Raw genomic sequence first — 26,169 nt, 5'->3', positions numbered from 1 at the left:
GTCCAACAAAGATGCTAGCATGTACTGAATATCTGCCACGTACCAGAGTTGGCAGTCCCCATACATTATCTACGGAATACTAACAACTGTCTGTAGGCACCAGGACTGAAGTGCCCTTGCTCCAAGTCTTTCCCAGCACTCAATGGGGACCACCAAGCCCCCCTATCTTATCCTACTCCTGCTCCTGGGTCTATTAGTTTTTTTTTCCCCCTCCAAATATGCTTTCCCAGAAAGCCCTATGATCTCTAACCCCATACCACGTACATGCTGTCACAGGATTGTAAACTACGATCCTAATTCTTATCAGAATGAAGAGGAGAAGAGGGAGAGAATAAGTTAAAAATCTAATGTAGATCCTACAAAATTAAGAAGAGTGAGGGAAGGGGTGTTGGAGAAGGATGGTAGAGAATGTTAAAATGGGTCACCCTAATGATGGATATATTGTATTCAAAAACTGCTTTGTTGAATGGCAACTGCTTTATACAACTACCTAAAGTTAGATGTCAGTTCCTCAATCAGTATGTCTGGAACATGGTTCTTTGTAGACTTGAGGGAGGAGTGAATGTGTAGATGAAATGGAGAGCTAAAATTACAATCCATAGCTAACTCCGAAATCTTACTTTGTCTTCTCTGTTCTCTCCCTAGTAAATTTTTTCTAAATTTTATTTCATTCAAAATTTCCATAGATAATGTTTTTCCTTTGTACAAACCAGATGTTCATACATCTAATTATTACCAAATTTCATCAAATGATGTGATGAGCTGGTGCTCTGAAAAACACCAAATTTAGCTTTTACGACAACATTTTGGGTTTAGACTAAGTCAAAATGGCAGATTGTCAACACCAATAATTGAAGGCCTCATTAAAGTCCAAAATTTAGTTTCTAAAGTCCCAGTAATAATATTACACACTATTACTTTGAAGATTTACATGAATAAAATGAACAAAAGATTTGTCAATAAAGGCTACTTAATTTCACTAAATCAAATTTTCAACAATGGTACACATAAATCTGGTAACTACTTAAGTTTTAAAGACTAATTTTAGATGATTTATCATGAAGGCTAAAGACTTTTACCTGCTTTCTGAAATGTCAAAGCTCAAAATCACACACATAAGTCAGTTTTCTAAGCAAATAGGCTATATAGGAATTCATATATTCAGAATATATTTGAAAAGGGTATATAAAGGATATATTCCAATTATGAAACAGCAAATGGAATCACTCTCATCATCTTACCCAATTTCAGAGCACAAAAAAGACAAATTAAAAGTTCCTAAAGTCATTGTGTTAAATCCAGATATAACACAATGCAAGGACCAGCGATCTGACAGCAACCAATACAAACATGTAGGATGTCATAATCAATCTGCTTTAATTATCAACAAGCTTTACCCATTTCTGACCAGTCATTTGGAGCTGACCTCTGACAAGTACTTACAAGTCATCGAAATCTCATTTTATTTTATAGCCTCATATTTGTTATTGGGCTAATCTTTACCTGTTCTACATCACACAACAGCTCCAATATTTGAATGGCCCCGCAATAAATTTCCATGGTCCCCCTGGGTCAGTCAGATGTTAGCTGTTAAGTAAAGCTAAAAGGATCTATGCTTCATAAATTTCCTTCAGGGTCTACATTTGCTCTTACAGGCTACGCTTTCAAGCCCAAACATCTTTATAGCTTTGTGCAGTGATTTATTAACTCCTCCTTGTTTTTATCCAAAAAGATCAATCACATATGTATCAATAAGCTGGTGTGCTGGTGACTGCTTTTTATTGTACATATAACCACCTGCCTTTAATACAAGCTTGAAGCTAAGGCTTTTGTAAGCGCTTGCTGGATTTTAACAACCATCACCTGTTTCTAATTTGGAATAAAACATATGGTTTAGCTCTGCCATTTAGTTCTAAGCCAGCCTTTCCTCTTTTGGACCTTACAATAAAAAAAAAAAAAACAAATCTAGAGCAAAAAAAACCTTTAAATTTGGAGATTGTCATACACATACACACACATAGATATGCACACATAGATAGAGTACTTCTTTGCATAATTACTACTAAGAAACATTTTTCACAAATAACAGAGCAGAAAATACTCTGCAGTGATGAAATTGCTTCATTTCTTTTAAAAAATTAGATGTGCCTCACATTACTCTTGGGGTTTAAAAAAATTATGCTCCAACTGTGAAAATGACAGTTTAATCTCAGTACCTCAAAAAAAAGGATAATAGTGATATCTAGCTGTCTGTGAGGTCAAAGAAGAGAGTTCCTATCTTTATATTCAGGAATTTACATTTGGCTAGGCGAAACAAAGATTTTCTGTCCCCTTCCCTTATCCTTTTTTAAATTAAACCAAAAGTTTTAGAGGCAGGGAGCCAGCGGAGGGAGAACAACAATCTAACCCGGCATGGTAAAGTCAATACGAAAATTAAGAGTGTCTGGGTACCAGGGCAGGAGGAGTAAATCCTCAGGAAAAAGTGACTAATAGAAATGTCTAGCAGAGGCAGAGAAGTCAGCACAGCCTCCCACAGCTCTCCCAGACTTCTTTCCTGCACATGTCTCCTCTTCTAGCCGCAGGGGACTTGACAAGCCTGGCCACAGCTGGCATTGCATCTCCAGTTCAAATTCCCCATGTCCTCTGAGGCCCTGTGCACATGCTCTGCCTTTTGAGACCTAGGACTAGTCCCCAGTTAGTGTTCAAGTGCTTCCACAGATGGATCAGCATGCTTTATTTTCAATAACATTTGCAGGTCTGCTTGTACCAGGTAATGAGTAAGTGCTCACTGCAGTGTATTTAATTCACTTACAAAGTAGAGCCATGAAAGCCTGCTGAAAACCTGATGTATTCAAGTCTGATAGTAAGTACAATAGTTCCTGCGTTTAATTAGCTAAAAATACCTCCGCTCTACTTTTCATTTCTAGACTCCCGAGTTAATTTCATTCTTAAGGTTTTTAGCTGCTTTCCCTACTGCTATGATCTCCATGGTTCTTACTGAATATCCTTCCTGTCCTGTTCTTGATCAAACAGTTTTAAAAACAATCTACTGAAAATCAACCAGGATGATGGGAAGTTAGCTCTCTTACAAATTGCTTCTCTACCTCCTCCTCTCCAAATACCCACACCTCCCCTTCCTCGCCTACTCAGGAGGGTAAACATTTCCCAAGGTTTACTTAAACCAATATGCAACATCACAGTATAAGACCCACATAATTATTATTTTGAGTTGAGCCAACAATACATACTAATTATATTTTATTTCTTTTAAACTTGGTTTTCCTGGAATTAATAACCATCTAGCCTTTTCTTTTTATGTGCTCAAAATGTATATATGTGTCTGTCACTCTTTTAGTCCTAGACTCTCTGAAACAATGACATTCCCCTCTTGGTATAGTTAATTCTATTTGAGAATCTCTCTCTCCCTCCCTCCCTCCCTCCCTCCCTCCCTCCCTCCCTCCCTCCCTCCCTCCCTCCCTCCCTCCCTCTCTCTCTCTCTCTCTCTCTCTCTCTCTCTCTCTCTCTCTCTCTCTCTCTCTCTCTCTCTGCTCTAGCTCTGCAGACAGCTGCTGGAGAGCTGATGTGAAGATGCCCTTTACTCCCAGACACCTCTGCTGCTCAGCTGTCAGATCCCTTCTTCTCCATGAACGACATTTTATTGTTTGTTTGGTTTTAAATGTCTCTGTATTAATAAAACCCACTTTTCAGGAGTTTCTAGGAAAAGTGCATAGGTAGATTTTTCCTTCCTTGGATATCTGAAAAGCTGTTTTTGTTTTAAACTATCCTTACATTTGATCGTTTGATAAATAAATCTAAGCTGCAGAAATAAATTCCTCTTGAAACTTCTGAAGGGACTGTTCCATTGCTTTAGCTTTCAGAAAGTCAGGTATGTCTGTTTCTGTTGCCCTCTACAAACTTTTAGAAAAAGTAAAGACTTTTACCTCCTGAATTTCACAATTTCACAGTGATATGCTTTAGTGTGAGCTTTTGAAAATTCATTGTGCTGGGCCTTGCTGGGCTCTTCCCTTCTGAAATTAAATGATTGGTTAGAAATTTATTTCCATTACTTCCTGGATAATTTCCTATCTTTTGTTTTCTTCTATCTTTTCCTGCTCACTGATATTAGCATATTGGGTCATTAGATACTTGAAGACTACCTTTAATTCCTTACCTTCATCAACCTTCTGACCCATTCTTCTGTTGAATTATTGTTACTATTAGTGTTTGAGCCATGGCCTTAGCAAGGTTTGGATTCAGGGCCTCTCAGTCAGTTTCAGTCACAGCTGACATGTCAGTACTTGTGCCGCAGTTCTAGTCTGATTCCTCACACGTTAAATGGAGATAAGAAGTTTGTATTCTTTTCTGTCTGGCTAGCTTCAAACCTTCACCCTCTGGATCTTGGCTGAGTAGCTAGGATTACAGATATGTGGCACTGGTATCTATATTTGTAATTTCCTAATTATATACTTTTAAGTTTCTAAGGTATTTTACTTTTGTGAATGCTCCTTTTTATGTAATTTGCTTGGTTCTATATAACTGTCTGAGTATCTATCTAGCCTACCCACATACTTACCTACTTACTTATATACCAATCTACCTTTCCTTAAGCACTGTCCTGGAATTTGCTATTTAGTCCAGGCTGGCCTAAAACTTGAGATCTTCCTGCTTCAGCCTTCTGAGTGTTGGGATTACTAGCACAGTCCATCATGTTGGACTCTTTGTATTTTTAATTTGTCTTTTAAAAATAGTCCTTAAAAAACCTTTGTGCTTTTCCAAAGGACATGCCTGCGATCCTACCTACACAGGAAGTGGACATCTGAAGCTAGAAGTTTGAAGCTACCTCTGGCAAGAAAGTATGTGAGACTCTTATCTCCAATTAACTAGCTGAAAGCAGGAAGGAAAGTTGTAGCTTAAGTGTCAGAGCACCAACTTTGAGAGAAAAAGTTAACTGGAGAGTATAAAGCTCTGAGTTCAAGCTCTAGTCCTGGCCAAAATAAAATTCAATCAGCCAATCAATCAAAAAGTATTTCTATAAATAACAGATTCTACAAATTATTCTATCGTTTGCCTACCTGCTTGTCTGCCTTCCTTCCTTACCCCCTCTCTCCTCCCTCCATATCTCTCTCCCTCTCCCTCTCCCTCTCCCTCTCCCTCTCTCTCTCCCTCCCCCCCCCCCTCTCTCTCTCTCTCTCTCTCTCTCTCTCTCTCTCTCTCTCTCTCTCTCTCTCTCTCTCTCATTCTTTCTTATGCTGGTACTGGGACTTGAACACAGGGCCCGAGGGGGGGGGTCCCTCAGATTTTTCATTCAAGGATGGTGTTCTACCACTTTAGCCACCACTCCACTTAGAGCTATTTTGTTGGTTTTGGAGAGAGTCTCCTGGATTATTCTGCCTGGGCTGGCTCCTAACCAGGATCTTCAGATTGCAGCCTCTTGGGTAGCTAGAATTATAGGTATGAGCCACTGGTGCATGGCTCAACAGTTTCTTTAGGGCTATTTTTGTTCATATATGTATCTAATACATTCTTTTAACTTCTAATTAGTATTCCATCTTATGAATATTCTGCATTTTATTGCTTTACTCCCTTACTGAAGCTTTAGACTATTCTCATCAATAAAAATGACACATTTAATATCTTTACCTATTTAATATCTTGCTCCTTTGAGCAAGTCTCTCTAGAGACATACTTAGAAACAGTACATTTTCATCCTAATAACTTCTGTCTGCTACTAGCCAAAGAGAGCAATGTGTAGTCTTGGGGAAAAAAAAAATCTCTTGATCTGTTACTCAGTTTATAATGAAAAATAGCAGCATTTAATCTCATGATGCCTTTGCAACAATTAATGAACACACTCATATAATTTAGAACAGCACCTGAAATATAGTATGAGGGGTTATAATTTTCTGAGTGATTATTATTATTGTTATTAATTGTATTCCTAGAATTTAGTATAAGGCCTCTTAGTATCTGTTGTGAATCAACTTAGCTAGGCTGGAAATATTTCCCAAAATACCAAAGCCAGTATGAATCCAGAATAGAGATAGATCAGACAAATTAGCATAAGATTTGGAAGATAGACATAGAACAGTAGCTGTTGCATTTTGGAGGTCATGGTAGCTAGATACAATAAGAAAAAGACACATGGCTGCCCGCAGATTCCATCTGGACTTTGCACTACTATTCTCCCTCTAGTTCTTGATCCCTGCTGACCAAGTGCAACTCCAGCCCAACTACCAGATGAAGTGGCAACATCCTTCTGCAGACCCCACCTGCTCTCCTTTGGGAGGCACTAAGCAGATGGGCCTCCCTCACTTCATACTTCCTGCCTCAAGTTGTCCAGCTGTCGCAGAGTTGCATACAGCTGGTCAGTGACTTTTCCTTGGTCTTTCAACTCCCTCTTTTGGACTCTTCTCTACCTTCTCCCACAAATGTGTAAGATCTAATTCCTGTAATACATCCCTTACACCTTAAAATTCATACTGATTCCATCTTTCTGACTGAAATCAAATTGGTGTCATCTTTCCAGACTTAAAAATATAATTCACATGCTTCTATCCCATATCCTATTTTGAATATAGTCTCATCTTGTATGAAACATAAATGTAGAAGGCTAGGGTAGAAGATTTAAAAAGTTTTGTTGCTGAGCATAACGATGAGGCCAAGTGTAGAGAACAGGTTAGAACCTGGAGCATCAGTGCCTCAACACTGCTTAGGAGCATTTGTAAAAGCCCCAGATAATGTTCTCTTCTTTACTTTCCTTCCCATATTACACAGTGTCCTTGGGTAGAGTTTTGAGGAACAAGTGAGAAGAGGTGCTCTTGGAGCACTGGGTCAAAGACTGAGTATATAGACATAATTTAAAAAGAAGACATGCATAGCCCCATTCACTGGTTCATGAATAAAAACATCTAACACACACACACACACACACACACACACACACACACACACACACACACAGAGACAGAGACAGACACAGAGACACAGAGAGAGAATGTACTGGAGCTTGAACTCAGGGCCTTGTGTTCTTCCTTAGTGTTCTTGCTCAGGGTTAGTACTCTATCACTTGAGCCACACCTCCTGTTGAACATGTGCTAGTTAAATGAAGATGGAATCTTGAGGACTTTTCTGCCCAGGCAGCCTTTGTATAGGATGTATCAAAAGACTTCAAGTTTCTAGATATCAGTCTCCTGATCAGGTAGGACTATAGGCAATGAGATACCAGCACTTGGCTAGCTATCACTGATTATTTGTCATGTGCTAGGAACTAGCTAGCCTAAGAAAATTTTATGTGAACATTCATAAAATCTTTACAATGGCATCATTATATATTGTTATCCTCATGTTACAAATGAAAGTGAGAAAGATGTTTAGTTGTCTTTTAAGTTGCAGTGACAATTCAACTAAAGCAAACATTAATGGCCAAGATGCACATTACACTTGAAACCCTAGGCACTCAAGAGGCTGATATATGAAAAATCTCAGTTCAAAGTCAGACTGCGTAGAAAAGTCCCTGAGACACTATCTCCAATTAGCCAACAAACAAACAAACAAACAAACAAACAGATACTGGAAGTAGACCTGTGGCTCAAGTAATAGAGTGTCAATCTTTCGCAAAAAGCTAGCTGGTGCTGCTGGCTCATGCCTATAATCCTAGCTTCTCAGAAGGCAAATATTGGAGGATCACAGTTCAAAGTTGCTCTGGGCAGAGAAGTCCCTGGGACACTCTTATCTTCAATTAACCACTCAAAACCTAAAAGTGCCACTGAGGCTCAAGTGGTAGAGTACTAGCCTGGAGCATAAAGAGGCTCAAGAACAGCATCCAGGTCCTGAGTCCAAGCCCTAGTATAGGCGTACAGGCATGCACGTGCCCACACAGGGCACAAACGTATAAAATACTGAGAGACATTCAAGAAATTGGAGTTCTATATGACTTTGTATAGGATGTATCAAAAGACAAGATTAGAATCTGGGCAGTGTGCTAGGATGCATTCAGGGTTCAAATCCCAGTACAACCCCCCCAAAAGAAGGGATAACATCACACATGACTATACTATGAAATTTTTGGATCCTCTCTTAAGACTTGGGAGTATAAACTGTAGATAATCACTAAATAATTTTTAAAATATAAGAGTAATATGGTAAGATTTTCATTTCATAAAGTCCTAAGTAGACAGGTAAGGTGGAAAGGTAGAGTTTAGATAGAAAGTTAAGTTACTGGGACAATCTGGGTAAGATAATTTAGGTGATGTAAAAGAAATCTGGCTGGGGGTAAAGGACAACTTGAGATAGCGAGCATGTGAGGGAGGTAAGAAAAGAGGCCTCTCAAATGATTCCTTATCTTTCTGGTCTGGATGACTGAGTAGAAATAGATTGTGTTCACCAGAGAGGGGAATCTGAAAGAAACAGCAGATTAGAAATGGGAGGAAAACCAAAGTTGTATGTATTTGAGAAATGCTGAAGCATGTTCAGATTTTTTTTTGGGGGGGGGGGAGGCGTCAGTTGTGCAGCTTGAACTCTGGCCTGGGTGCTATCCCTGAGCTCTTCAGCTCAAGGCTACCACTCCTACCCCTTGAGGCACAGTGCCGCTTCTAGTTTTCTAGTGGTTAATTGAAGGTAAGAATCTCAGGGACTTTAGTGCTTCGGCTGGCTTTGAACTGCGATCCTCAGATCTCAGCTTCCTGAGTAGCTAGGATTACAGGAGTGAGGCACTGTACCTGACTCTGTTCAGATGTTTTCTATGCAACTGATTGTAGGGTTTACAAGCTGAGAAAGGATGATCCTTTTAGATGGAAATTCAATTTTCAAGCCGCTATTTTAAGATCTTCTTAAAGTACCGTATATAAATCAAAAGTAGAAATGAAATATCTCACATTTCTCAATTAGTATGGGTTAAAAAAAGACATAATTAAAATCTGCAGAATGGGGCTGACAGGGTGGTTTAAGCCTGTAATCCTAGCTACTTTGGATGCTGGTAAGAGGAGGTTCAAGGTTCAAAGACAGCACAGACAAAATGTTCATGAGATCTCATTTTAGTTAATAAAAAGGTAAAAAGGTAAGTGTGGTGGCTCTAACCATCAACATAGCTATGTGACACGCATAAATAGAATTGTGCTCCAGGTTGGCCCAGACATGAGTGTGAAACCCCCATTTAAAAAAATGTGTAAAGCAAAAAGGGATAGGGGCATGGCTCAAGTGGTAGAACATCTGTTTGGCAAGCACGAAGTCCTGAGTTCAAATACCTGAATTACAAAATACAAATAATAAAATCCTCAGAAAAGTTTCCTAAGGATTAAAGCTGTAAGAACCAAGCATAGGGGCCCAAACTTTCAACTGGCATACAACTCCTAGATGGAAAGAGTAATTACATAATCTTTAAAAAAATTATATAATCCTTAGGCATAATTATGAACAAATTGATTGGTGACATCTTCTAGAAGCTCAACTTTTTAGAACACCATAGGTAGGGATATTTTTCTCAAAAGACATCTACTGAATGTAATGACTGGCCAACTTCTAAGAACTTTTGGTTTGCCTAATATTATGTGACATTTTCTACGTGCGTTTGTGCTTGTACTCAACCATACCCTCCCATACTCACATGAATTCATGACAAGAACCATGCATGGTATGTCAGGTGAAATATTTTAACCTTTATCCATTGGTTAGATTTCATTGGATAAATAGTATTACTTTTGTGATTCAATATTGATAAATAAATAGGTATTGATAGTACATCTTTGTAGATAATGAGTACTAAGCCCTAATTGAGCAAAGTGACTTTTATGTTGGTTTTAAATCTTTTGAAAACATTCTATTCAGTTATTTGGATTTTACTCTTTTATAAGAGGTGAATGTAGTAGGATTTAAACTCAGGGCTTCACACTGCCTCCTTTGGGTCTTTAAAGACAAATTGACACTTCCGGCTGCTCTCAAATCACCTCTTTCTGTTCAAAATCATATTGTCTCCTGCAATGTTCTATTCACAAACAAGATAAAGGACTATACTAAATAAAAGGCAAGAATCAAGGTGGCTTTTATTGTTGTTGAAGTTAGGCAATAAGCTTAGATAAAATATCCATTTCCTTAGCCTGGTCCATAAAAACAGCTAATATAAAGTCTATTGAGATGACAGCCATGCAATAGATTACAGAATTGATTTTCAAATAATTTGATTGTTTCTTTAAAAGATTTTATTTGTAAATGTTATTGCTCAAATACTGTCTTTGCTCAAAAGATATAGTATCACAAAAACTTGGACCAATGTTTGCCACATACTATACACTAATCAATCATTTGATGAATGAATGACTAGATATAAACAAATTCTCTTGTGTTCTTATTAGACAAATTTTCAGTAAGCCTTGATTTTGAATGAGCATTGATAGTACAAAATTGAGTTAAATATCTTTTCCAAATTATTTACTGCAAAGACAGGCCAGATTCTAATAAAAGAGAAATAAAATGGGAGGGGAAACTTCTTTCAATGAAATATGACCAACCCAACCTCCCCTTAGATTTTCTGAAGGAAAAAAGAAGCAATATACAAAATTCCTTTTCAACCAATTTATGAACCTTTCATTCAGTGATTTATATAGAAACCACAAATGCAGAATCCAGAAAATAAAAATGTTAAAAGAAAAACAAACCAAAAAACCAAAAACCCTCAAGTGTCTCTCATAAAATCTTATTTAGCAAGTATTAGGAGATGGCATCTAAAAAGTTTTTCCTTTAATAACAACATCATTTAAGCTGGAAATGACAAAATTATGTTCCAGACATTGAAAAATAAACATTCTCAGTATGGAATATTCTACAACAGAAGTTTTCTAAATAAATTTATATGTTTAAAAGAGTTTAAATTTAGATGTCAATCAAATGCCAAGAGACCTGCCACTTCTCATTAGGTTACCAAGCTTATATTTATACAAATTAAAATAATAAAATGCTTCAGTTGCTTATTGGTGTGTTTAATTAACTTACAAGGGTGAATTCCTATAACATACTACAGTTAACACTTCTTGTATTTCATCACTAGACTCCACATCATAAACCTGGGAGCCATCATTTATATTAATGGGAGTTACTAACAAGTATCTTGGGAAGAATTAATTCTTTTGCAAGTCTTTTAAAAAGGTTCCCAATAATATGAGTAGTACTAAAAATTCTAGGCATTCTTAACAGCAATCTGTGCGCCAAAGGAAATATAGAGAGCTGATACTATAAATTTAAAACCAATCAAGAAGCAAAAACTGGTATATGAAAATGATATAAATTATGAGACAGACTAGCCACCCACATCAGCCCTATGTTCATTAGTATAGAGAAACATGGATTTCTAGTCTAAAAGAAAGTCTTTTTTAAAATAACAATGCAAAGAAATGGGAGTGCTGAAATACAAAAGACAGAGACACTTAAAAAGTAATTAGGTATATAACTGTATATAAGTCCAGTATGAAAGAATACAGGTAATATGGAGAATATCTGGTAGTATTGATATGCAACTAATTATAGAAGAATGTAATCCTCTTGTGGGAGCCTCCTGAGAGGTGGGATTATAAGTGTGTTCTATCATGCCCAGCCCGAATAAATCTACCTTGATATTAACCACAAAAGCTAATTTTGAAAATAATTAGAATTTTTCTTTAAACTGAAGGTTAAATTATAAATACATCCTTCTTTCACCTATGCTAAAAGGAAACTGTTGAGCATCTTAAAGTAAATTTACTAGCTGTTTATGCCCATGCACTGGTCCTATGGTGGCACACAGTCTTTGCCTGCACAGTTCCTAATCCCTTCCACATTCACTGGCTTAGATGTTTAGGTGCCATCTCCTCAAACATACTTTACAGGCTAGCTCCAGCCAGCCCTGCACTGATCGAAATCACAGCTCTTACTATGTCAAGAAATCTGTTTGAAGACCTGCTTGCTGTCCGTCGCCAGCAGCAGAACAATTTTACCTCATGTCAGCATCTTGCACCATGACTCCTGTGTGCTTTTGAACTTGAACTTTTTTCCTCCCCCAAATTGTTCAGTAAATACCTACATATTTTCTGCTTTGCTGTAATCTCTCCCATTCTTGGTTTATCAAAAAAGAAAATGAAACAAAAAACCCCAAACATGTAAGAGTTTAAGGAAGCTGGTGGCTCACACATGTAATCTTGAGCCCTGAAGAGTCACAGCAGTTTGAAGCCAGCCTAGGTAGAAAAGCCTCCGAGACTGGCACTTGGAGATAGTCCATTAACCAGGAAAAGCTGTGCTGGAGCTGTGCCTCAAGTGACAGAGCAGCAGGCAAGAGCAGGCAAGCAGAACAGGTGAGAGGGCCTGAGTTTAAACCTCAGTACCAGCAAAAATAAAAGAAAATAAGAGAAAAGAACAACATTGCTTTCCAAGCAACATCAATAAAATAAAATCTTAAGTGATTAATTCTTTTCAGAACCCAAAGCATCCATGCAGTCATATGGAAAATATTAATAGCCTGCAAAAAGCCACTCTGTGGAATTCATGGAAAGCTCACTGCTGCTCTAGGGACCACCTGTTGACAAACACTAATCTCATATAATCTAACAGCGTAATAATATTTAACTCATGACATAGCCCACTATTAACTAAATTTACTATTTCTACATCCCATCCCCCCTCCAGGAATGGCACTGCACCTCTATTCTAACTTCAGTATACTGCAAACCAGAAAAGCAATAAGTTCAGGATGGGGTCATATGTCACAGTCATCTGGTTTTCTTTCTTATCCCACTGTCCAATTACATTACTGTATCTTAATTCAGGTGGTTGCAGAAAGCTGAGATGACAATAATACTAGAGGAGACTTCCTCATCCAGATAATAACATCAGCGCTATACAAGCACACTTCATTAAAAACAAGGCACATAACAATATTCTTCCAGTGTCAGCCATGAAACAGTCACACAATTACTTCTGACTCATTTTCCACATTTCCCTGCCCTCAGTGGAAAGTCTAATCTTCACAAGGTGTTCATTTCCTGTCTCACCCAGCAACCACCTTCTGCATTTTTATTATATTGATCTCTCTGCCTGAATTTCCTTGGGGATTCCTCATTTTAAAACATGCTCTTTGCTCTCATTCCTGAACACAACCCCATCAGCACTGCTGCCTGTGCCTTGGATTACAATAAGCACAGAAGTTAATAGCCTCTGTAATCCTAAGGGACTCTGTGAAATAATGATGGTCCTGGCCAGAGCATCTACAATTAAAACTATAGGCCAAGGTGTGGAGTGTCAGATTACCTAATAGTATTTGCAAAAACTAAACATTCCTCTTGCTCTCCTAAGTCAATTCAAGAAATATTAAGAGTAGCTACATAATATAGGTCTCTCTGTGAGGCATGAAGATTATTTACTCCAAGTAAAATGCAGTTTCTACACTGAAAATGTTTTATATGAGAGTAAGACAACTCAAGTAAGATCCAGGCTCTTAGCCATGTGTAGGTGGCTCACACCTAGTAATCCTGGCTGTTCAGGAGGCCTGAGATCTAAGGACAGTGGTTCCAAGGTAGCCACGGCAGGAAAGTCCATGAGACTCTTAACCACCAAAAAAGCCAGTAGTGGAGCTAGGCTAGGTGGTAGAGAGCTAGACTTGAGTAAAAAAACCAAAGCCTAGAAACAGTGCCCAGACCTGGAGTTCAAGGACTAGGAACAACATGCACACTCGCACACATACACACACATACACACACACACACACACACAAATACACACACACCCACACACGCACACACAATCATATTAAAATCACTTCATTTCTAAGACAGTATAAAGACAGTTTTGTTTGTTATAAAGACTGAGAATATATCAAATGGTGGGAGCTCAAGAGGTATGTTTTAGATAGGGAAAGAGCTATATGCACAACTACAGTTTGGATCCTAGGGGAAGGTACTACGGGAAGCAGAATAACATGGTGCCACAGTAGGAAATACCAATACCTTTAGAAAACAATCAGTAGTTCAGTTTGACCGAAGCACAGGTTGAAAGCTGGGGGCAACTTGGTGATAAAACCAAAACATCAGTTGGCTTGGCTAAGAATCATTTAGTTCTATATACTCTGTATTCCTTTCAAGACCAGACTTTAATTGTCACTGAGTTTCTACCACAAAGATACTTTACTCAATTGCTTAGAGTTGCTAGTTCTAAGTTCCACAATGTACACGGAATAATGTTTGTTAAACATCTATATGCCAGACACTGCTTTTGGCAATCCCCATCACAATGTAGTGGGTGGTGGCATGGTACTGTGCCAGCAGACCATGGCTCAGAGAGATACTTCCACACTGGCCTGGTGATAAGAGAAGCCCGTTTTACTCCAAAGCCTTAAATAATGGCAATTTTTTTTTTAAAAATAAAGAAGCCTCTCAAAGTCTAAATAACTTGAGGCAAGACAGAAGCAAAAGAAAGACAGTTTACACCCTATCTTTTAGAGAGAAGAGCAAATGAACCAATGATCAATGTGACTTAAGGACTGACATTTCAGTGAGAACTGAGCCTGTGATGTGTAACACACAGGGATTTGTCGAGTGTTCCCTTGATCAGGAAAAGGAGTATGTAGATCTCAGACAGAGACCCATCTTCATAGATACTTCCTGCATCTGGAACCTGTACTTCATGTTCTGGCCTTGCCTATCACACTATCAAAGGGAGCGCTTAGGTAATTTTCAGTACAAGCTTGCTGTATTGCTCAACCTATTTCTCCATTTGTGAAACGAAGAGTTCCAACAGATGCTATAATAACTATGCTGTCTGGGGCTAAAATAAAGTATATCTACAATTCTATATAGATCATTTTTTCCCTCCATCTTTATTTCTATTCCATGGTAAAACATTACTTAGTAATAGCAGAATTAAATTACAGACATTTGGAGAAAATTTTCACACAAACAGAGATTCCTCCACATAGGTCATATGTCTACTATTAAAATAGAAAACCTGAAAAAACTAATATTACTTCAGTGATAATAGTCACCCTGAAAAAGAAACATTTTTGTTCCCCTATTTTCCACCCCTCAGAATACTACATTAATTACTTAGTTCAAAGATTTGAGGTCTGGGTCTACTGAGTCCTTTAAGTGGCAGCATCTAAGAAACAACATATAGTAAAGATGGAAGGCTAAAAGTCATGTTCTAAGTTACAGAAAACATGGCAGAAGAATTAGACATTAAAGCCATAGCACTTAGGCTTAAGCACAGTGTGTGGAAAGCTTCCACTTCTGGAATATGGCCACCAGAGCCGATGGGCTGCCACTGAATGACATGAAAGCTAACAGATGCTAATTTGGTGGAAAGAGCCATCATTTCTGAACCCTCTGCACTAGACCAACTTGCTTAATTAACAGAAGCTTGAGAATTTTATAGAAAAGAATCTATAATTCCTAATATGAAATGTTGTCAATCGAAGGTAAGTATGCCGAAGGCAGGTAATAATTGAAAATAGAAGTGAAATTGACAGCAGTCTTAAAAACTAGAGCTCTGAAATGTTCATTTATGTTTTCAACATGAGTTTTACAACATTGAGATCCAGGGGATTCTAACTGCTTCAATAAGATGGCATCAGGAAAAAAAAATCATTCATTTAGTAAGTTGGGACTGACAGGTTAAGGAGTAGGCTGATAGACTACAATAATAAAGAATCAGTCTGTCCACTGCTATGGAAAATTCCTTAGCCTTCTCATTCATGGCAAAATTTAATCTAGTTATGCTGAAGGTAATAGATCTCTTGATATGTAGCTATAAGGTCACAAGACATGGAGACCTGTCTGGTTCATACCTTTATATAGAAGGAAGTATGATTTCCTTCTTCATCTGGTCAGGAAAAAGAAGGGATATCATTGAAACAGACCATTCCACTCTCTTAAGGAACAGACCCACATACGAGTACTATGTTGACCCAAGATTATCTCAACTTGGACACATTACAATTTCTTTGTACTTTAGAAATTTTATCTCTAAATGAAACCAAAGCCAAGCATATAAAAGGGTAACTCTTTAGTCCTGGTCCTTCATGGAAATAAACTCAAGAACACAAATTCATGGACGTGACATGAAATTGGAATCCCTTTGTACCTCACCTTTATAATACCAATAAAAATATTTTAAAGAAATGTTTAAAAGAACACACAATCATGGAAATGTGAATAAGAACACTAATATTTCTTTAGTTTCTAAAATTCTATTAGAGAAACCTAGCTGTCCATCTTTTAAAAGACTTGCAAAATGTTACTATAGATAAACCACTAAGTTTCCAAAGTGCAAACTGGGTGCTGATGGTTCAAGCCTACAATCCGATCTATTCAATCTAATCAGAAAACTGAAGATTGTGGTTTGAAACCAGCCTGGACAGAAAAGTATGACTCATTTCCAATTAACCAGCAAAAAGTCAGAAGTAGAGCTGTGGCTCAAGTGGTAGAATAATAGCCTGGAGCAAAAAAAGCTAAGGAACAACACCCAGGCCCTGAGTTCAAGCTCCAGTCAGTACTGGCAAAAAAAAAAAGGGGGGGGGGCAGGCATGAAAAAGTGCCCTGTTATTTCTTTTGAGAGTAAAATCAAAAACTTCAGACATCTTTGAGGGGCTTGAGAAAGCCATATGGTGTGACGAGCACAGGTCTAGTACAATGATTATTTTAGTAATCTATTCCAAATGTAGTATCCACCACCAGACAACTTAAGTAGCACAATACCAATGACTAAAATAAATTTCATTCCAAACGTCATTTTAAAACCCACTCTTCTGTCTTCAGTGAAAATAGGAGGGACACTGCAGCTGGACCCTAGTCACATTCCTTTGTGTTTTGTGGTCTGAGTCTCACAGTGAAATGCAGCAAACATTTCAGAATTTCCCTTTACAGTGTGCAGGTGTACAAGTAATGGTTTAAGCAAGGCCTCAGTCCAGACTTGTGTTTTTAACAAGCCAGACAAAAGGAAAAATCAGCTTTTTTACCCTTTCAGAAAAATTGGCTAAATAGAGTTTTGAACTCTGCTATCTTTATGTGCCAGCCAACTGAGACAGATAATCAGCAAGGGTAGAGGCTGAGCATTTTGAGGCCTCCATTACATCAAGTATAATTTGTTCAATGAGTCATTCAATTCCTACTTTCCATCTCCCATTTAATACCCTGGAGAGATTTATATCAAAACTGAAAACTCAGGAGAAAAGAAAACCATGCCTAATCTGCTCTCTAGTGATTCCAGCTATAATAACTGAGGGAGACTCAATCAAGTATAATCAATAAATGTATACTTCTATTTATGTATTTATTTATACATCTATGTTGTTCCAAAAAGGACTCGAAGAACTTCACAAAAACACATAAAACCATTAAGAAAATCTGAGGGTTCTTAACCGTAAAAGGATCCTTTGGTAAATATCTCTTGGTGAAGAAACATTTGAAGGTCTGGATTTTAACTTCCTTTATCTTCTTGTAAATAGCAATAAAATAAATATATAAGGTTAAATTAGTATATTTTACCCCAAATTTGATCATATTTATTTCTATTTATTCTTATATACAGCTACCCATCCCTCTATCCATTCTCCATCTATGCTTTCTGTGTCTCTCTATATAAGTTGTCTAAAATGATTTTTAACATATGTTAATGGTAACTATTTCTGGGTAGTGAGACTAGAGATTTTTTTATATAGAAAACTTGTATCTTGGCCGGGAGTTTGGCCTAGTGGTTAAAGTGCTTGCCTAGCATGCACGAAGACCCAGGTTCGATTCCTTGGTACCACATACATAGACAAAAGCTGGAAATGGTGCTGAGGCTCATGTGGTAGAGTGCTAGCCTTGAGAAAGTCCAAGGACAGGGCTCAGGCCCTGAGCTCAAGCCCAGGACTGGCGAAAAAAAAAAAAAAAAAAAAAAAAAAAAAAGAAAACTTGTATCTTTGTATTTCTTTGCATTTTTTAAAATTCTTCAAATGAATATGTATCATTTTCACAATAACAATAAAGTGACCTAGCTTTAAAAATAAAAAGGCAAAAACAAAAAAAAAAGAAAATATGATGGGGGGGTGAAGGAGGGAAGTCTGGATGATAAAATTGGAAGACAACACGGGAAGATGTGACACTGCTCAAAAAGAAGTGTCATCATTAACTAAAAAAAACAATCCCACATTTTCTAATGTAAAGAATCTATTTACAGAAAACATTAATAGGTCCATACATTATTTATAAGAAGAGTGACTTCTCTGTTTTGTTCTATCATGTCACAAAGACATACTAAATGTTTTTTATTACTATTTTAAAAAAAGAAATATCTGAGAACATTAGCTCCACTGACTCATATTTAAATTTTTTGATAAAAATCCAAAGAGACATTTAATATTAATAACATAAAACCTACAGAAGGCTCCAGTTTGGAAGAAATCTCTCTCTATCCATATATAACACTAAGAAAAGATAAAAATGAAGCATATATGATGACACATTAATGTTAGATATATCCAATTTTTGTGATATTAAAATGTCAATATACAATATGTGTTTCAGCAAAAGAGAAAAGAAAAGAAAAAGAAGTAGTATATAAAATTCATTCATTCACAAAAGAGTAATTTCTGGAGTGGGTAAGATAATCATCTAAATTTAGCTAGTCTTTCCAGATGTCCTGAGAAAAATCAGCCAATAGGTGAACCACAGCTGCTACCTCTGCTGAGGAGACTACTTGGAGCTGCTCACATGTTAAACTGTTCCTTCACAAATCAAAGCATATATTGGTCAGAAGAGAGAATATTTATCATTCCAAGCGACAGCCTTCCTTCAAGCTCCTATGGTGCTTTTCCTATATACCTCACATTTTAAATCAGATTATCATGTAAAATTTGATTGAAATCTGGAGAGATACTTCATTTTAATAATATAGAACCCAGGGAAAATTCCAGGGGTGGGGGAACCTCTCTCTAGAAAGCTCTAAGGTGCTCTTTTTCAAGTACATGTCTAGTCATGGTAGTCTCTTTTGCTTAAAATCATCCAGGGGTCCCTTCATCTCTTATAAGTAATGTTTTTCATCACTAAACAAACCAAATGATGTCAGTGAAAACAGTGAAGGTGGTGGTGGCTCTAAGGGCCAGTTTCTCTACAGAAATATATATTTTTTAATCAAGCAAAAATTGTCAAAATCAACTTTGTCAAAACTCTGGAAAATAGTCAAAGGTTGACATCGGCCAAGTAGAGTATTAAATCAAGAAAAAGGAAATTCAAGACCGGAGGAAAGGTCTGCAGCACGTTTCCTTGTCTTGATCTTGATCCCATTCCCCAGCCCCCTGGCTGGGCAGTGGATTCAAACAGCAGACTGTATTCCCAGGGTAAGGCCTCCCTTTCTTCAGGGAGCAGAGTAACCTTATTCTAAAAAACAATAAAGCAACAAAATAACCTTATATTTTCTAACTTCTCTGGGGGATACCTCAAGGGCAAATGTTCTAGTCAGAACCTGCTCAGTGTTGAAAGCATCTAACATTGTTTATGTTTATAGGGCAAACAAACTACATACAACCACCTGGAGAAAATTCTGGAAAAAGTTTCTTCACAAAATTAAGACATTCAAAAGTATGTAAGTATACTGGGCAACTTAAAAGCTGCATGTATACCCCAAACAGAAATCATGCTTAAAAACTTGAAATGATTCTAAGCTTTTACAAACTCTGCCTGACTGCTAAGCTCAGTGCAAGTATTAGAAAGCGCAAGGCCATATACAAAGACAAATTTAAAAAGACATAATGAACACAGGGTAATTGTTTTATGAGGTAAGTTGTCACAATAGCAATCTAAAGGAGGCATAAGGGTATATGAAAGCTGAATTTTTATATGTTACAGAGGGTATACTGGTATCATCAAACATTATACAGTGTTATAAATGTTATTTGCAATCCTCACCATAATCATTCTGAAATGGTTAAGGTCATGTGTGGAAAACTCAAAGTTAACATTATGGTAAATATATGGTGAAAGAATAAATGCTTTCTCCCAGAAATTAAGAATAAAACAAGGATGCTTGCTTTCATCATTGGAATTCAATATCATATAAGTGTTAGCTTTCTGAGGATTGTTTTGGTCTAAAGGATCTCTCTAATGACAGGGATAATGCATTACACAAGGCTCCTTCACTCAACTCAGTGCTAAAAGTTCTCATCAGAACAATTAGGCAAGAAGGAAAATCCAAAATGGGAAGAAATGAATTAAAAAAAAAAACCTACCTGTATTTACAGACAATATGATCCAATAACAGAAAACTCCAACAATTGGTGAAATAAATTAAGAGTATTTACAATACTATTCAAATAATAAAATATATAGGAATAAATTTAACCAAGAAGGTGCAAAACATGTACAAAAACTATAAAACATTATCCAAGGAATTGAAGGAAATCAAAATAAATGGAAATAAAGCAACCCACTAAAAGATTTAATATTAATAAGATGGCAATACTATTCAAAATAAACTATGGGTTCAATATAATCCCTATCAAAATTCCAGTGGTCTTTCTGCAGAAATGGAAAAGCTGATCCTCAAATTCATATAGAAACACAGGGGATCCTAGAGAGCCAAAACAATATTAAAAAATAAGAATGAAGTTGGAACACTTATACTTCCTCGGATAAGCATAATATGGTACTGGCTTAGGAATAAACACACAGAAGTGAGAGTCCAGAATAATTCATGGCCAACTTTTTTTTTCAAGGGTGTCAAGTCCATTCAGGGGAAAGAATAGTCTCTTCAACACATCACCTATGAAAATTAATTCAAAATGGAACAAACTCTAAAAGTGCTGAATTATTAAAGAAAAAATACAGACAAATCTTTATAACCATGGGCTTGGCAATCAACTTCATATATGATGCCAATAGCATGGGAAACAACAAAAAGAGATAAATTGGAATTCATAAAACAAAAAAAGAAACCTTGTATGTACTAAATGACACTCCAAAGAATGTGAAGTAACTATTTTAATTTGTTCTTCTTCACTCCATTGATAGGAAGAGATTTTGTTCCTGGGAATTTGCCCTAGGTGTTGGTTAAACTCTTGCTACCTTACACTGGACAGATGAAATAAGGAGATTATTAGTGGCATACACTCATCACTACATGCCAGACAGATGACTCAAACTTAGGAAAAGAGTTAACAACCAAGATGGTGTGGTATAAATGAGCAGCAAACTTAAGCCCAATGCAAATGTGCTGAAGGCCTTTTGGGAGGTGTTTAGGTGTTTAAGGGCTCTCCCTTGTGAGTGGTTAATGCATTACAAAATGGCTCCATAACCCCTCTGTCCCTGCTGTTCTTGATGACATACTCTTTCCCTCTGGAAGATGTAGCAATTAAAACTCCTCTTGGAAATAGACAAAGCAGTAAGACACTAAATCTCAGCACTTTCAGCTTGAACTTCTTAGCCTCGAGAGCCATCAGAAATACACTTCTATTGTTTATAAATTATTTAGTATGTAATATTTCATTATACAAGTGGCACACTACACATGGGGTTTAGATAGATGTTTTATAGTACCAAAAAGCAGAAGTGACCCCTGGAAGATAGATTAGTGTCTCTCATAATTTTCTAGCTGGCAGGGAATTGAAGTGAGGGCCACTGGAAGCCCTCTTGCCTTCATATGGTAAACAGCATATGATTTTCATCTTCTTTTTTGGCCTTAAACTGCAACAACCACCCAAGTAAAAAAGGAGATAGGATTTGTAAATTGTGTATCTGATAAAAGTCCAATACCACGAGAACATAAAGAAGTTTTACAACTCTACAACAAAAGAGACAACCCAAAGAAAAAAATGGACAAAGGATTTGTGTAGCTATTTCTCCAAAGAAGATATTTAAATGGACAGGAAGCAAAGATAAAAGCATCACCATTAGATAAATGCAAATCCAAACCACAAAGAGCTATGATTTCACATCTGAGAATGCAAATAAATGACACAGCACTATGGGAAACACTTTGGTGGTTAAAAAAAAATGAATACCGCAGAATTACCACGTGAGTAGGCTAGTCACAGGTAGGTAATACCTCCCCCACACTGAGAATGAATGCTGTAAGACACTGTACATAAATATTCATAGCGATACTATTCGCAACAGCTAAAAGGTAGAAATAACCTAATGTCCATCAAGAAATGAGTGAATAAACAAAACGTGGCACACACACTCAATGGAAGATTATTCAACCATAAAAATGAATAAAGTACTGATTACGCCACAACACAGGCACATCTTGAAAACATTATGCTAACTGAAAGAAGTCAGGAACAAAAAAGGTCACACGCTGTATGGTTCCATTTATATAAAATATCCACAAGAGGAAAACGCATCAAGACAAGTTTGCCAGGGGCTAAGGGAAGATGGGGGCTAGAGAGAAACTGTTTAATGGATACAGAGTTTTCCTTTCTAATGACAAAAAATATTCTAGAAGTAGACAGACTGAACACTAGTAAGCTAACTTTGTTATGTCAATTTCATGTTAAATTTCAAAATAAAAAAAGTCAAATAAAGAGAAGAGGGCGAGAATGCAGTCAGGAGTCCAATGTCCATTCTACAAAACTAAGAAAAGTGAGGGAAGCTGTGGGTGGATGTGGGGGGGGAGGGGGTTGAGAATATTGAAAGGGGTGGTGACATTGACCAAGATATATTGCTTTTTGTTAAATGGCAACTTCTTTGTACAACTACTTAAAAATAATTTAAAAATCAAATGCAAGACAAGAAAAAAATTCATGTTTCCCTCTTGTCAAATACACATATTACAGGCTTCCATTCACTTGCATATTAAGCAAGTACTCTACCATTAGGCAACACTCCTGGTGCAGATTTTCTTGTATTTTTGAAAATGAAAAGAATACTTGGGCCCAAATTAATCAACCACAACACTGGAAAAGGCACTGATCAGCAACACAACTGGGAGACACTGTTCTCCCAGACATATGGTCATCGTCAGCACCTGAGTAGTTAGTTCCCACCACCCCACACGGATACTCAAATGTGTGGTTCCCAAGCCCCTTATGTAAGTACACAGAGTTTGCATATGACCTCCAGCTATCCTCTGTACATTAAAGCTACGTAAATAGTTGTAATACTGCATTGTTTAGGGAATAATGTTCAATACAGACACAATTTCTCTTGACTACTTCTAATTTTAGTTGAATTCATGGATGTAGCAGAACTCACAGATACTAAGAACCATATTTAGAATTAAGGTCCTCCGTTAGTGCCTACCTTTCCTCTTTCCCATGCCATTTACTTCTAAATGCAATGACCCTAAATTGTTTGCAGTTTCCTAAATATTTCATTGCTTCATGCCATGAGCACAACATTCTTTGAATCTAGAATAGTGGTTCTCAACTGGGATTGCACATTATACAGCTACTTCTGAAGACTCTTTTAAAAGGCAGTGTCGAGGAGATATATTGCTCCTGGTCCAACTTCCCTCCCATCAGACACGAGGGAAGCCATTTTGCTGTTTCACATGCTTATCACATCTAGGCCCAGAAGAATGGAGCCGAGCAACGTTGGACTAAAACGTAAATCTTTTTAAATTAATATATTTACATATATTATACATTTATTTTATTATATATTTACATATAAACACATATAAAATACATTTTTGTACATTTATATATTATTTCTTATATATCTATATAGGTATATATTTATAAAATAAATTTTTTCTCCAGTAACTTGATTTTCTCAGGCATGATATCACAGAACTGCAAGATAACAACACACCAGTAGGTTGATAAACATATTTGGAATTGAAAGTATTATGAAATGTTCCACTTTAATTATGCTGTCAGATATTAATATATTCACACTATTTATATCTCATTTGGATATTTATAAGTCTCTACCCAATTTGCTTTCAATATTTCCCTTTTTTATTAAAAAATTAAGAGTTTCAACTTAGAGCCTTTTGTTTTCTTGTCTGCCTGCTGTGCTGACGATCTACCATTTGAGTTATATCTCCAATTCTGCTTTTTGCTGGACATTCTGACGATGGGGTCTATCAAACTTTTCTGCCCAAGCTGGTCTTGAACTGTGATCCTATTAACTCTGAGTAGCTAGGGATGATTAATGTAAGCCACTAGCATCTGGCTACTTTTAATATTTAAGGTGATTCTGAAAAGCAAAAAAAGTTTGATATTCAGTACAGTCAGGAGAAGAGATTGACTGTCCGTATGTGCTTTACTGTAGTTCTTCCAGGATAAACTTTTTGTTGTTGTTCTGATGAGCTGAAAAGTCGAATTTGCCTTTCTTTTTGAAGGAACTATTGGGTAAGAATTAGAGGCTGGCAGTTGTTTTCTCTACATTAAAATGTCATTGCATTCCTCTGGCTTCCTTGGATTCTACTGAGAATTCAGCTATGGATACTAACATGCCTTTTTCCTCCAGCTGCTGAAAAAATTTTATATTAGCATATATTGTATAGGGAGATTTCATTGTAATGTTTCCACATCTGTATACAATGTATCCCTATCAACCTCACTCTACCACTCTCCCCGCCCTATTAACCCTTCTTCAAACAATTTCAGCATGTTCAATTGTCCTATTTTCAAATTCATCCATAGCCACCATCTTTCTTAGCCCTTCCCCTCCTACTGTGCCCCTCTCCACATCCAACCTTCTTTACTTTCCTGTCAATTATTTTTAGTGTTTATTAACTATACCAAGGAGTTTCATGATGGTATTTTAGATATGCATATACTACATGTTATTCAGAATAACCCTCTCCATTGCTCTCTCCTCCACTGTTCTTCCTCAATCCCCTATTAATCAACTCTAGTTGCCCCCTTTTTTTGTTGTTGTTGTTGGTTATGGGACTGGGACTTGAACTCTGGGCCTAGACATTGTTCCTGAGCTCTTCAGCTCAAGGCTACTGCCCTACACCTTGAGCCACAGCCCGACTTCCCCTTTTCTAGTGATTAATTGGAGGTAAGAGTCTTTCAGACCTTGTAGTGTCTGGACTGGCTCACCTCACCTCACCTGGCATCTTTAGTTGCTTTTAACCCTTTAACTCTGTTTTGGGTTTTCAGCTTATTAAATCTCCTTGTTTTCACTATAGTCATACTGTTTGGTCTCAAATGCCTTTTGATTTCTCTGGTTAAACTTGAAAAATGTATGTCTTTCTCTACCTCTTTCAATCCTTCTTTTGTGCTGGTACTATGCTTGTACTCAGGGACTGGGCAGTTTCTCTGAGCTTTTTTGCTTCAGACTGACACTTTACCACTCAGGCTACTGCTCTATTTCCAGCTTTTTTTTTTTTTTTTTACTGGTTAACTAGAAATAAGACTCTCATGAATTTTCTAGCCCAATCTAGCTTCAAACTGCAATACTCAAATCTCAACCTTCTTAGTAGCTAGAATTATAGGCACAAGCCACCGGCACCTGGCTTATGCCATTGTCTTTTGAAATACCACATTTCCCTCAGCTTCTCTGTGACTACAATTTTGCATATGTTAGACATTCATATTGTTTCTGATTTGTTTAGTACTTTTCTCTATTCTACCCCTTTTATTCTTCATACTGTGGTAGAGATGCAGATGTTCCTTGACTTACAATGAAGTTATTGTCTGATAAAGGCATCTTAAATAGAACAGACATTTAATATACCTAAGCACACAGTAGGTTACTGGCTGTCCTCCCTTGTGATCTCATGGTTGACTGGGGTAGAGTTCACTGCTGCTACCACCGAACATTGCACAAGTATCATTCTGCCTACTCCTGGCTTGGGAGCACACTAAAATGCAACCCTAAGTGTGTTTTGCACAGTTGAAAGGTTGAAAAATGCTAAGCCAAACCGCCATGAGTTAGGCAGTATTTTTCTTTTCTTTTCTTTTTCTTTTTGTTGGTCTTGGGGCTTGGACTCAGAGCCGGACTCCTATCCCTGAGCACTTTTGCTCAACTCTCACTTTGAGCCACAGCTCTGCTTCCACTGTCTATATTTTCTACTGATGTATCACTGAGTTCACTAATCTACTTTCTTGTTACGTTCCACCTACTGTTAATTAAGCCTTTTATCCTTTTCCTGATTGGCTCTCGGACAAATCTTTTAGCCATTTTACTTGCTGAGTAGCATGCAACAGGTACTATGAGAATATTTTCAGGACATACATTTGTCCTCAAGAGTAAAAGGAAAAGCACATTAAGTTTAAATGAG

General features: G+C 37.1%; 1 protein-coding gene across 3 annotated transcripts in view; it reads right to left on the bottom strand.

The window, feature by feature from the left end:
• Uvrag (UV radiation resistance associated) overlaps positions 1-26,169 on the bottom strand; it is a 300,747-nt gene that overhangs the window by 93,647 nt on the left and 180,931 nt on the right. The gene's annotated exons all lie outside the window — the stretch shown is intronic.

Source organism: Megascapheus bottae, chromosome 16 (genome assembly GCF_031878675.1).
Source record: "Megascapheus bottae isolate mThoBot1 chromosome 16, mThoBot2.hap1, whole genome shotgun sequence".
Classification (NCBI taxonomy): Eukaryota; Metazoa; Chordata; class Mammalia; order Rodentia; family Geomyidae; genus Megascapheus; species Megascapheus bottae.
The sequence above is the reverse complement of the archived record's forward strand: the minus strand, read 5'-3'. Positions and strand labels throughout refer to the sequence as shown.